The sequence below is a fragment of the Durio zibethinus genome, chromosome 7 (genome assembly GCF_047325235.1).
Source record: "Durio zibethinus cultivar Kanyao isolate XHJ-2024 chromosome 7, ASM4732523v1, whole genome shotgun sequence".
Taxonomy (NCBI): Eukaryota; Viridiplantae; Streptophyta; class Magnoliopsida; order Malvales; family Malvaceae; genus Durio; species Durio zibethinus.
The window spans coordinates 28380296-28395521 of record NC_143168.1 but is presented as its reverse complement, the minus strand read 5'-3'; the positions used below and the strand labels follow the sequence as shown (position 1 = coordinate 28395521).

General features: G+C 29.6%; 1 pseudogene across 1 annotated transcript; it reads right to left on the bottom strand.

Annotated features, from left to right (window-relative positions):
- Positions 1 to 4448: 4448 nt before the first annotated feature.
- LOC111277966 (transcription factor bHLH149 pseudogene) lies at positions 4449 to 5526 on the bottom strand (annotated as a pseudogene). Its single transcript, XR_016343771.1, has one exon. The product of XR_016343771.1 is annotated as a transcription factor bHLH149 pseudogene (transcript).
- Between the last annotated feature and the right edge of the window lie 9700 nt (positions 5527 to 15226).

Here is a 15226-nt window from a genome sequence, read left to right as displayed (position 1 = left end):
CTGGCCCAACTCTAAAGCCTGTCTTGCAACAAAGCCCAAGAATTGCAAGTAATTTAAATTATTGCTCTGACCCATATCTAGCTCTCCCCATTCCCCATTTTGGTTCTGAAAGTAATCCTCCTTGTTGTAATATTTGGGTTCTAATCAGGTATTGAACATTCTAATCCGATGATGCATGACCATTTGGAAAAAAATGAACAACGAAAACAGGGAAAATTAACGTTATGCAAGGAGGCTGATTTATCCAGAGCCCTTATCCTATACGAAAGAAAAAAAAACAAAAAGGTGGTCAAAACTTGAAGCTTCTGCACAAGGATCATAATCCAAGCCACCAAGAATCCACGTGTGTGGGAAATGTCCCAATGGGAACCCAACAGATGCAAAGACGTCGAGACTTGAGGGTCAAACTTTTTGTCACAAGACAAGGAATCATAATTTAGGGCATTGTCTGCCTAGAAGTGTGAGGCCACGAGTGTCATTTATGGGGCCGCACAGCACCACACCCTTGACTCCACATGTGGGGCAAACAGCCAAGAAACCCCTTCCGCCCTTCCTGTTTGACATACATTTTGTCCTCTTCCCTTTGCTTTTTGCCTCCCCAACCCTATGTGTCCCTCTTTTGATGGGGCCTCCGTCCCTAATCCCTAAGGTGGCTGGACCTTTTGACAACTCAAAAGCGATTCCTTGTTTTGTCCATTACTGCTTTCTCGTTTATTAAAACTCTGCCCATGATTAAGTCAAGATTGAGCAAGGAATTTGGTTGAAGCAAGTTGTGTTTCAAGGCTAATCCAAGCCCAATTATGTGATGAAAGTTAGTGAATGAAGCCACTCAACCAAAAAAACTTTGCTATTAGTGAAGCTTTTTTCTAATTTATATACTATATTTTCTATAAATAAAACTCAAATATTCAAGATCTTATAAATATGATATATTTTGGATTTAATTACCCTTAAACTTTTTGATTTTTTGTGAGATTAATTTTGAATATTAACAAAAAAATGTTAGCCAACCGATTAAACTGAGATTTAAGGAGAACAGAAATTTGTAATTAACTATCCTTAATCAATTCGTCTGTAGGCTTTGTTAACTGGATGCATAATAGTGATAATAAGAAGGATTAAATGATGGCTGTGATTGGCTGCCATTCCTGGAGAATAATGCAGTGCTAGAACTAGAATATAGGCTGGTTGATCCAATGAAGCATCATCATTTGGTTGCCAACATGACAGTGGGTGAGACATGCATGGAGTAAACAATGTATGTCAAAATCAGGTACCACCAAGAAAGTGAGATGAGGCATGCCACGCTGGAACACGTGTCAGAACTTATAACAGGGAAAACAACCAGTCAGATAATGAAATTTCTCTGGCCACCTGGTCTCACTTCCAGCCCTTTGTTCATTTGTTTTGTTCAGATTATATTGGATTGGATCGAATTTGATTTTATTTCGAGATCTATCAAGTGCTGTCATCATTCATCTATCATCTATCATTTATGAGTTATTATGATGAAATATTGGAACCAAATTTCAGCATCTGCTAATCACAACGTTTTCAACCCAATGACGACTTACATTCATGTATATATGCATTCATGTAATTATCATCAAACTCTATTCAAAATTTATGACAAAGAGTTTTGATTAGTATCAATATTTGAAGAACTCAAGTTTTTAATCTATTTATTGATTTCCATATACATGTGAGGCTATGATTAGAACATTGTAAAACATCAAACATCAATTCCAATTTAATTTTGGAATTCAATGTGGTAGAGACCATTGATGGGGAGTCTTAAAGGTAAAAGGACAGTTTCAATTTTGACATCAGATATGGAAACCAAGAACAAGAAATTAACACTCCATGGTAAGATCAGAAAATAACTATGACATTAAATATGGTCACCTGCAAACTAGTGGGCCTCGTCAGGCTCCCATGCAAGTTAGGTCAGTATCATGTGCACCCACATATCAACAGCTTGAAGAAAAAATAAAAACCCAAAGCTAACATTTTAAGTTTTAGCCAATTGGAGAAAAGAAGTTTAGGGCTCCATTGACTGAGGTCAGGTTGCATCCCAATATCTGGTGAATAGAAAATCACCTCAATAAAGGTAATGTTGGACAAACTCGATCTCTTCCTCATACCTCAACAAGGAAGGGATCAAGGGGCATCATTTTCTTTTTGTGAACTAAACTAGCTGTTTTCAGTCCATGTTAATGTAAATGCATGCGTGGCCTGGCTGCTCACTGTCCCTTTTACCTAATTCAAACACTTTTCTTTTTTTAATTTTTTTTCCCTTGTTTTGGTCTGCCCAACTTACTCCTTTTTTTTTTTTGTTCTAGATTTATGAAAAATTAGGACTGCTGACCTAAAGTTTATGCATAGTTTTCTACAATAAGAGAACCTTCATAGCAACTTGTTATATTGCTATTTTATGTGGTTTAGGGTTAGGGTTCCTACAATAAGATAATCTTAGTATGTAATGTATTATTGATGCTTCTTTTTCATCCTTTTTTTCTATCATGGATACTTATTTTTTATTTACTACTGAATTTCTTGCATTTCTTGATGCTAAGAACAATATTTTTTATTCATAAAAGATAAATTGATTTGAAAAATATTAATAACCGTATAATCTATTAATAAAATACTAAATTCTTAATTTTAATAAGTAAAATTCAATACTCGAATATATATATATATATAGTAGAAAAAGAAAATTCAACAAATAAATCAATCAATCTGGAATTGGAGAGAACTTGGCACGCAACTTCCTCGAAAAGAAAATCATTAAGTATAAAGTAAGATTCAAACGTAAAATATTGATCTCCATTTTACCACATAAACATGAAAAGTATATAGTGATTTAAGGATCTCTATTTGACCATTGAGAAAATGTCCTATAATTAGTTTGAAACTTTTTTTTTTTTTTGTGGTGAGGGGAAAAGATAGTAATTATTAAAGTAATTGGCACCGATTACTTGAGATAATTGTTTAAGACAAATGTAAGTTAGAGAAAGAAAAAGTAAGATTGGACAAGGTTGCATGCATTCACATTGTTGTTTAATGAAGGCACATGGTTGCATGTGAAAAAATGGTTAAAGCATGAGCCAATTAAAGCGTAAAAGATATTGTGATTTGTTGGACAAAAGAAATGTACAAAATCCCACAAAAGAACAAAGCAAAATGGTCCTTGATTTTTAACCACCTTATATGACCAGATTGCAATTGGGGGGCTCTCTCGAAAAGGCCAAAAACTTCTCTTGATAGTGTCTCAATCCCTCAATCAAACAGGCAGCTTGGCTTTCATGTTACCGCACGTGTTAGCCCTTAAATGGGAAAAATGGCACTCATTGGTGGGTAACCCTTCATTTTATTAAGTTCAATTCAAACCTTGTTTTAGAACATTGTGGAATTGTGGATGCAAATTTGAAAGGAATGCAATGCAATTTCAATTCTAAAGTTAAAGCTTGCTTCTTCTTTTTTTCTAGCTTTTGGCTCTGTTAAAAAAAAAAAACAAATAAAGATGGGCAAATCTTTCATTTCTTAAATGGCCATGTGAAGTTTTGAAGTCTTTCTTTCTTTTTTTTTTTTTAAGGGTGTTCACGTGGCACATGCAAGCCATTTGAAGGGTGGGTCTAGGAGGTGGATGCACTTGAAAATGTAGGGCCATGGAAGCACATGTGCTGCGAAGGCTTGCTTCATCAATGGCACATGTTGTGACCCTGTTTTGCTCATAAACACCCCCCCCCCCCCAATTTGGCCTATGCTATGCAATTACAACACATAATTTTCTTATTGATTTTCTACTGTTTTGGGCTTACAAATATCTCTTACATTCAAAGTAACATGTGACAATCTTTGTCGCAAACTAGACTATTGGATTACCAAAATCTACATTCGCCTGACCCTTTTGCCGACACAAATTTAATTTTCCTTTTGCTTATTCCATATAATTAAACCAAATATAAGTGCCAAAGACGTGATTAATTAGGTATCAAAGAAAACTTTTATTAGCTTGAAATGACTTGCATTTTCTTTCATTTCTGTTACTCCACTTTGCTCTTCTACAAAGTATTAAATCCCCAATCTTCCATTTTTTTTTTCAAATTGAAATCTTATTTATTTAGTTGACATGAATAATACCATTGAGTGTGACTATGTGACATAACTCTGTCACATTCAGACATGGACTCTAAAATTTAATTGAATAAAGCTAAATTCAAATAGTACAAATTAATTAAACTCTTGTTTATAATTACAACAATTTTTAACTAAAAATTTACTTTAACATTCGTTACAAAAATGCTCCATTGATTGGGTTTTAATTAAGTAATCTAATTAGCATGTAAAAAACTTTTGTCTGATGGAATTAAACACTAGCCGGCATCTTCTATTTCATTAATTAATTAATTAATTAATTAATTAAATGATGCTTAACAAAGCAATGAAGCAAAAGAATATTTAATAACAAAAGAAAAAGAGAGAGAGCACAAAGAAGAAGAAGAAAAAGTCATGTATACAATAAAATACACAAATTTAAAAATTTCACTAAAAAACAAAGTTTCCAAAAAAAAAAAAATACTAATAAACACCTTTTTACGGATTTTTTTCTACGAGTTGACGTTAGAGCCAAGCCGATCAGCCGGCGGCTGCAATTCACCGCCACTGCTGCCGGCGAGATACTCGGTAATAGCCGTCATGGCTCGAACTTGCATCTCTAAAGCCGCTATGTAATCACTAGTTTCTTCCAGAAGGTTCGAGAAAGATAGTTTCCGGCAACCGGGGACAAGACGTCCCAAAACCATCAACTTCCTCTTGAAGACCGGCAATTTTCTCTTTTCTTTGTTAATCTTAGGCTTCCTCAACCTTCTATTGGCGTTGATGTTCGCTTTCTTATGTTTCCTCATCTTGGCGCCGGCACTGAGTCCACTGGTAAGAATCGCTCTGCTCCAGCGCGTCGTTCCCTTGGCCGAGATGGCGAGGACTCTGTCCGCAGTGCCACGAACTTCCTTGCCGGCAGCCGAAGAGGAGTTCCGACGAGAACGACGGAGAGCTTCGATAAGCTTGGTGGAGTAGATCTGTTGCTCTCGTTCGGTTTGCCATCGCTTGATTCTTTGGTTGCCTTGGTTGCGGTCAAAAGAACCTGGCCTTTTTTCCGTTTTCCTCCGTTTCTTCCGTTGAAACTCTGGTGACGTGTCAGGGTTGGGTTCGAGGTTTGGTATCAAAGAGGCCATCGAAAGTTGGAAACTTTGGAGTGATTGCAGAGGAGCCAGAAGAAAATGAGAGGAAAAAGAGAAGAAGAGAAAAGAAAGTGCTTTTATTTATCGTTTGGGAGGAGGGAGAGCGAGAAGGTAGAGAGAGAAAGGGAGAGGAGGGAAGGGATTCAGTTGGGAGGAGAGGAGGGTGGATGATTTATAAAAGCGATTCACGGGAAACAACACGCGGCCATGCCTTAATCACATTCATTCCTTTTGGACTTAACAAGCCTCCCAGGTTTCGTCTCTCTTTCTTTTATTATTTAATAATATAATTCTTGTAAGGGAAGAGGATCAACTCATATGAAAAGTACAAAATTTTTTAGATTTATATTTTTTTAATAATTGATTTTAATAAATTTTATAAATGAAAGATATAAATTAAAAATTAATTTTATTAATCGAATATTTTAAAATTAATAAATGAAAAAATATTAAATATAAAATTTTATATTAATATAAATTGATTTTTTTCTTTTTAGTATTACTAATTTTTATTTTTTTATTTTTTATTTAAAATCATTTGTTTTTTCGACCCTTGAATATGTATTTAATCTATTATTCGGTCATGCAATTTATAATTAATAGAATGTCTTAAAATTAAAAAAAAAAAAACAAGTTGAGCACTTTGTTTTTTAATAATTTAAAATTTTAGGATAATCGATCACTAAAGCTCATGCTTTTGCTTAGCTTTGTTTTTGTTATTTGATTTTTGTTTTTTTTGTAAAAAAAAAAGAAGATTATGTCTCCAGCAAAAAAAAAAAAAAAGAAATCTAAAAACAAAAGGTAAAAGTATTTACACAATATAAACAGTTTTGTTTAAGTTGGAGAGCAAAATATCGTAAGTAAGTATTTTTTTTTTTCTTTTCATATGGATTGTTTATTAATATATATATGAAATAATAAATATATAATATTACTCACGTTTATCATATTTATGTCATTCAATTGTTGTTGAGACAACTTGGATGACAATCTAGCCAGCCACCCATTCGACTGGAAAAACATCGATTCTTTATATGCTAGTGGGCAACAAATTCATGAACCACACCAACCTTTTCTATTTCCCTTCACATAATTAAATTAATGAATAGGAAAAAAAAAAGCAAAGTTCCAAACACATCTACAATTGCTGAAAGTACAATTACATTTGGAGCAATTAGATTTTGACAGCAAAGGTTTTTGCAATGATCATGTTTGCTATAAAAACACAACTAGCGCAGAGGGTGGTGAACTGAAACTCAAACTCAAAACTGAAAGAAGACAATACTATTTTCTATGGGTGAAACAAGTGCAAAGTGTCAAATGCTACAGGATTTTGCTAACAAAACCCGCCCATGTGTTTCAGCATCTGCTTATTTGTGAAGGTGGGGAGGCCAAGCCACCCACCCACATGTATTGACTTGGCCTCTTCCAATTTCTAAATTATCCACAACAGTCAAACTCTAATGATTTATTTCAAACCAAAGTTTGCCGGTATTGTTTAATTTCTTCAATTTGCTCCATGTTCTTTATGGGAGTTTTTAAATGGAATGACTTGTTAGTTAGGAGGATTTGATGGCTTCACATTATTATGTTTTAGCAAAAGGGTTAAGAAATTTTTCAAATAAAAACTTAATAATTATTCAAAATTTTATTGATTTATTATAATTAATTAAATTTTTAAATATTTAATTTCATCAATTTAATCTTTATTAGATAAAAATTAATTAATTGTTAATTTTTATTTTTGTCAAATTAAGGACTCAATTAAAGTGAAAATAAATATTTAAAAATTTAACTGATCTGAAATAAAAAATTTAGAACTTGATTAATTGTAATAAAATATTAAATTTTAAATAATTATTAAATTTTTGTTTGAATACTTTTTTTACCCTTTTTGTCAATTTTTTTTTAAAAACATTATATATTATGTTATTCAAAAGTGTTAAGTTCAAGGTTAAATCCATACATATTTGGCATATTATATTTTGCATGAAGGATCGGTTTGCAGCTGCGGATATAGAAAAATTCTGGAAACATCATGAAATGACTATGCTCTCTTGATTAAATTGTTCCAAAGAGTCAAAACTAATTTGATAACTGATCATAAATTGAATTTGGATTAATTGCTAAATGATGACTTTGTTGGTCTAGAGGATTTAATGGAAATGACATTAATAATTATTGGATTAAAAATAATATAATATAAAGCCAAAACCAAATTATAGACCTCATCCCACCTTAAATTAGAAGGTGATTACATCAGCCATGAGGGCATTCGATCAAGATTTATGGGATCATATAGGTGGCAGTAGTAGTGGACAACTTGCCAATTTAATTATTTTTTTAATCAAAAAATATAACAAACAACAATGGAATTAACTTGGTCATGAATGTGAGGGTTTCATTAGCATGGGGCTCTCATATAATTTTCTATAGAAAGACCTCTATTTATTTCCATAATTTAAATTGCATTTTTTTGTGTAATTATAAGATAATATGTTAATAGTCGTATAATCTATTAATAACATTTTGATATTTTAATTGTAATAATTAAGATTCAATCTTTACTAATTTCATATATAAAAAACAATTAGAAGATATCGAGTCTACCTAAAAGTTTCCATTTTGGATTTATCTCTCCTAATCATATTTCACGGTGGTATTATAATTTGGTAATGACCTTTTACATTTCATTGATTAATTTGAAGTTAAAACTAGAAAATAATAAAAATAAAAAAACTAAGCAAAAGCTTTGCAAGCAACCAACACTAAAAAAAAAATCAATCCAACTCCAACAACAACCCAAATCAGAAAAGAAATGATAATTTTTTTTAATTAGCAATAGCCAATATCTTTTAAGATAGCATGTTATATCAATCATCTTAACTTGCTTCTAAAGATAATAATAATTAAAAAAACAAAAAAAAGGAGATCTAAGAGTAATTAGGTCAACCAAAATGGTTCAAAGCCCTGTTATACTTACAAACTAATAAATTATGAATAAGACCTTAGGATATAAATTAATTTATTTGGTGTTTTAATGTTTTACATGGTACGTCAGGTGGTAGGTGAAATCATACTTTTCAAAATCTAACACAATTTAATTTAGGATTCATTTTAACTGTTGCCCCCTTATCTTTTAACCAAAAATTGTAGGACATCAATATTCAATGCCCCTGCTCATATTTCTTTTAAAATTTCATTCAATTCAGTAACATAAACATTTTAAATTCAATAGCAGAAATTAAATATGTTATTTATTTGGTAATAAAATTAAAGAAAAGAAGAGACATGGAACAGTTTATCTTCTTATCTTGCAACACCAGTATGTTGCATTATTATAGTTGTTATTTTGCCTTGTTGGTGTTATTAAATCTATTAATTACTAGGAGGAGTGTTGGAGTTGGGCTTCCACCTATTGGCTTAGGTGTGGGGCTGATGGAATTTGTTTTTATTCTGAGCAATGATTAGTGGATGATGCACAAATAGAAAAAATGGTAATAAACAGAAGAGACGGCATGTGGTTGTTTTCATGGCACTTTCTTTCTCTTTCTCTCTCTCTCTTTTTTTTTTTTTTAATTTAGATCTAATAATCTTAAATATAATATTATAATATAATATAACAATAATATAAATAATATAATTTAAAATTTTAATAAAAATTATAAATCAAATTAATAAAATAAAATAAAATATTTTATATTTTCATATAAACATAAATTATAACATATAATTTTTATATAAAATATAATATAAATATATAAATTATTAATATTTTATATGATAAAAATATACTAATTATAATATCTATCTTTATTTTATAGTTTTATTTATGAAGGCTTTTGCTCACCATCTTTTGTGGGTTGTGGACAGGATCGATCTACTTTGCCTGCTTCCTTCCTATGCACTAAAGGCTGCAATTTTTACATTTTTCTATTCGTTCTTATGTTAAGTCTTTGATGCATTGTTTTCTTCTTCTTTTCTTGTTTTCATATCTCATAGCTGCTTTTGCCGGCAACCAAACCAATTGAACATGATTATTATAACTAAAAATCCGATGCTCTATACCAATAAATCACACCATTATTTAAAAACTTTAGTTATGAAGATTCATAAATAATGATGTGATTTTTTTAGACAAAGTTTATTCGCAAGAAAATTAATAGTTTTAAGTTCTCAATTTTTTGGAAAGTTGGTGAATAATATAGCATAACCTAGTACAAATGTGATAATTTAATCTCATATTGAAATATTTTAAGAATCTGTTAAATATATAAATAAGTATTTAAATTTAAATTTATGAAATATCTTTTGTAAGATAAAATTATAAAATTTTTTAATTAAAATAAATAATACCTCATAAAATGAGTACAAATCTCTATAAATAGTATTAAAATAATCACCAATCAAATAAGAATTAAGTGTTATACTGTGAGGGTTACTTCTAGAATTTTGCATAATTTAAATGCAACAGGTGAGAGTTACTTTTAAAATCTCAACGTTTAATGTGATATGTGATCTATGTGTATTTTGTGTTGTGCTTACCTATGTTTGATGTAATTCAATGAATTTATATATTTTGTGTTGAACTTGACGAAAAATTTTGTGATACTCTAATTTTACATCAAAAGATTATAAGAATTTGTTATAATATATAAATAAATATTTAAATTTAAATTTGTTAGATATGTTTTATAAGATAAAATTGTAAGATTTTTAAATTAAAATAGATATTATCTCATAAATTGAGTATGAATTTTTATGATAAATACAACTTTATTAGGTGATAAATACAACTTTATTAGTTTATAAAAATAGTGTTTAACAGAGCAATTTCAAATAATTTGAATATGTTGAAGACAAGGAAAACTCAACACGGGTTAATTGTATGCTAGCATATTTTATTGGTTGGAAAGAGAGAAAATCTGAAGAGAATCAGATGAGCCCCCTTGCATATGACATGCCAGAGGGCCTGCCTCCTTGTACGAGACAAACTAATTCAATGTCAAAAAGGAAAAGTCAATCCAAATTTTTATATCATACTTACAACTTCATACGCCGCACATGGTTTGGAGACTGTGGCTAAACCCTTTCACCACTCACCACGGTACAATTATCAACATTTAAATAATAAATCCTCAATCTCCCTCAGAGTTTGTTCTTTAAGAAGCAGATGTCGTAGCCTAAAAATTAATATTATGTGGTTCTTTAATTTATTCTTACACAACTTAATCTGATGATATCTGTCTTTCTTTATTTTAAAAAGTTCGATATTTTTAATTTTTTTATTTGAAATTAATTAGAAACGAAAGAAATTAATTACAGATGATTTTGAAGGTTTCACAAATTTTAGATTATCTCTGACAAGAATTTAGCTTAGATTGTCTCTGACAAGAATGTAGCGTGACCCTGAATAGGTAAAGCTATATGTGTTTAGATTATGTAATTTTATGGCCTTTTGCCCCACAATTTTTTAAGTTATCTTGGACAGAAGATGAATTTTGCCGCGAGGATATAGTAATATTTAAGTATTTCTAACAAGGTTGGCCAAAAAAGAAAAGAAATCACAGATTATTCTGTTGGATAAGAACACAGAAGATCAGTGGCAAATAGCAAATGTTTCATAGTTAATCTCAGTCAGAAAAATAAGATTTACTTAATTAGCATATATATAAAAAGAGTAGTAAACATAAAATAAGGTTGTTCCAACTAATGAGACATTCAATGTCTTTGATTGACCAAAAATTAGAACAAATTGAATTTGTCCAAAATTTGATTCTTTCTTATCCTTTCTCTTAACTACTTTATCATAGAGAAGCCAATTAGGCTTCATTTCAGTGTCCTCCAGCAATTAAAAATATGTTTTCCCACAAGAATTTGATTGAAACTTGATAACTAAACCAATAAACTAATTAAAATCCGTGATTACAGAAGACAAACAAGTTTTGATTAACTTTGTTGCATTGCTTCCAACATGGGTTTTCCAATAAAATAACAAATGTTTAAATATTGTATTATGATAAAATAGTAGTAGTTTTGATCATAATTTTATGAATGCTTGAATTAGATGCTCATAGAGATTGTAATGGATAGTGAATAAATAGATATTCATTATTATTTAATTTGTTTATGTCAAATTCTGATAATTATAAACATATAATTAATGAATTTGGATAAATATTTTACTATTCATGATGAATTAAGATTGGATATGAAAAGTATCTCTTAGATATTCAATATCCAAATTTATTTAAATTTTAATGAATAATAATAGATATCTGAATCTCCGTATATATATGTAAAATATATAAACTTTTATATTTATAGAAGGTTTTGGATTTTAAAAATAATTTTTATTTATTATTATTTAAATGTGAATTTAAATTTTAAATTAAATTTTTATTTATTTAATATTTTGATAAAAAATTTAAATAAACAGATATTTTAATAGATTCGAATATTTAAACATATAGTGCTTATTTAAATGAATTCGAATTTGAATAATAATATTAAAATTAAACAAATATTTAAACGAAATCAAATATCATAAATATTAAACAAATTCAAATACGAATATCTCCAAAATAACATATATCCGCTTCATTATCATTACTACATGTACAAAATTTCACCTTTCACTCCTTGTTTTGTTTCATTTAATTGATCTAAAATGGTTAGGTGATTGACCTCTCATATGGTTTATCAGCCTCTGTACTTGAACCGCAATTATATTACTAGTAGTTGAGACTTGGAAGGATGATGATCTTGCCCTTGCGGGTCAGACCTTCCAAAGAATTTAGATGTTGTTCGACTCCAATTTCTCAATGAGCAATCTTAAAAACGCACTCTTCGGACTTTGTTGATATAACTACCAATACCATTCATTGTATTTGAGTTTTGTATCAAATTGGAACTACAGGAACTACCATTTTCAACAGGTACTGAAAAGGTAAATGTTTCTGATGAATTGATTTAAGATAAAGATCAGATTTGGTGAAACAAATGCGGTTTAGGCTGTCAACGCTCAATTCTTTATAGCAATATTATAATAATAATGTGTGTAGAAGCTTAAATTAGTCAAAACAAATGTATTATTTGCACATGATATGATTAGAGCTTGATAAAGATTGTTTTAATCTAATATAATAATAATATTTATTATTATTTTAGAATTGGGATGCTGATATATCACCCTTTCTTCATCTACCAATGAAAATGATGCTGGTTCAAATAATTGATAACACCGCCATGATTTTGACCAATTAAATGCACGTCTGCACGAGTGCGTGCCTTGCTTACCAATCCAGCCTTACTCCTTTCTTTGTTTAAACACAACGATGATGATCATCATCGTGATCGTAGATATTTGATTTTGATTATTAATATTTTATTTTTTAAAATTTTTTTAAAATTATTAAAATTGAGAATAAATTAGAATAAGTGTTAAGATTATTTTAATGAAAGTTATTTTACGAAACAGGTAATTAAATTGTTTCAATAAAGATTATTTTACAGAATAAAGGATAAGACTATTTTAGCTAATGTTATTTTACAGAACAACTATTCATAGAATAATTCTTTTACAGAATAGCTATTTACAGAACAATTATTCAAAGAATAACTCTTTCACAAAACAACTGTTCTCGAAACAACTTTCTCAAGAAATAAAAGCAACATCTTTAGTGAAAACTCTTAAAACATAAATTGCTTCATTAAGAGTTATTTCACAAAAGAAGTTTCACTAAATGTTACTTTAACGAAAGAATAAGTGAAAATAACCATGGAATATGACAAGATTCTTGGGTTAGGTTCACTATTGGGATGTTCCAAAGAGTTTGGCTTGATGGATTAGATATGGAGATAGTTAGGAGGTTCTCTCTTAACCTTTCCTTACAATATGAGTACTTATTCCTTTCCTTTAGAACAGATGGTAAACTTTTATATTCACTATACCTATTACCAATAAGCTAATTAAATTGTGATTAAACAATACATTTATACATTTTGTAATAGTCAATTCTCCCACTGCTCACCATTATCCCTATTTAATACTCAAAATATGTAACTCTTATTCTTGAAACCTATAAATAAGAGTTTTTAAAATTCATAAGAGATTTTAGGAACTTTGGGCCGATTTCTCTCAACTTTCTCTCAAACTTTTTTTGTAATATACTTTTCTTAAATATTTTTCTCAGTCTTATTCTCTTTCTAACTCAGCCTTGTTTCACCACCTATCACCACTTGTCACTGTACTCAATACTTGGGGGTCTACTCTAATCTTCTTCTTTGTCGCCTTCTGATATCTCATTTTACTTATTTATAACGCTTCTTCACCTCAACAAAAAAACCCATTGTTAAATAAGATAAAAAGGCAAGAATATAAGGATGCTCATTGATTCGGGTTTAGAGAACTTATCTCTTTATCCTAAATTATGTTTAAAGCTTTCTTCAATTGTACATGAGATTAATCTTAAAAATCAAATTGAGATACAAAATTGTTATGGTCACTGTGTTAAATCCACTTTTATTGGCTACAGTTTAACATTTCTTGCTTTGAATCAAATTAATCTCTTTAGTACTAAGTTAAGAAAAAAATTATCTACTTAATATGTGGTGGAGTTTGCTCTCTTTCTTTATGGGTTAAGAATTCACCTCCCTAGTATGAAATTGAAAATCATTCCTTGGTTGCAGCTTTATCTCTCATTATTTAGCTGCTATTCTATTGTTGATACTTGCTATCAAATGAACATTCTTAGTACTAAGTAGAGAATTATTTCTAAATTGAAAAATGTTTTTTGGCCACAGTTATATCATTCATTATTTGGTCGTAATTTTATCATTTATACTTGCTATCAAATGAAGTCGTTTGATACCAAGTTAAAAATTATATCTCCTTTTTATAAATTGAGAATTCAATTATTAGCCGCAGCTTTATTGCTTATTTCTTGGCTTTAATCTTTTAAGTACTATGATGAAAATCATTTCTTTTGATGCTTCTGACTGCAACTTTAATTCTTTCTAAAAGAATTGAATTAATCTCCTAAACATTGAGTTAAAAGATACTCTCTTCTTAACGTAAAGTTGAAAAAAAATTCTCTTTGGATGTATATAAGTAGGAATGAAGAATAATTACTAACAATGAAAAAATAAAGAAAATATGTCAATATAAAAAAAAAAGTGTTCAACCAACATTAAAATAGAAAAGTTTTAAAAAAAAATGTTGAAGTAAAAAAACAACAAAAGAAGATCTAATTGACTATGTAGCTCCATAAAAAAGAGTTAGTCTTGCTAAATTGAGAAATGGCTTCCAACTTTTTTCATAACTTAATATGACAATCTCTTTGTAGTTTTAATTCTTTTGAAAGCAAGGTAATTTTTTTTGTAATCTTTTTCAATTCTATTTTTACTTTAATTTTCTCGGCTCTTACAGAAAGAAAAGCTATGACTTTATACATACATGTGTCAATACACCTAAGTTTGAATTCAGCTTTCAAGGCATCATCCATAAACTACAACATCAATTGCAATCATTATGAAGAAATATAAGATAATAGAGTATTTGCAATCAACAAAGTTTTTCCTAAAATATCTGAAGTGCAAGAGATAAATCTTCACTCTGAAAGATACAAGTATTCCAAAATTTACCTTTTCTCTAATAAATATAGTATAAACATTTCACATACTGTGATAGAATAAAAAAACTATGAAAATCCACTCTAACCAAAACACTCCTAGATCATGCTTTAAAAGTATCAAAACAACATCCTTGTTCCTAATACTAGAGAGGGAGGAAACATCTTAAATCTTACTACTTCATTTAGTTTACATACAAGTTCTTCCAATAAAAAGTTTTATGGTTTTGTACTTTTTTTTTCTTCATTATCACATATCAAATTTTTCAAAGAAAAAATTTTGTAGCATTGCATCACTCTCGTTTATAAGCTCTTCCTAGTAAATAAAAGTTTGATGTTGTGATCTCTTAA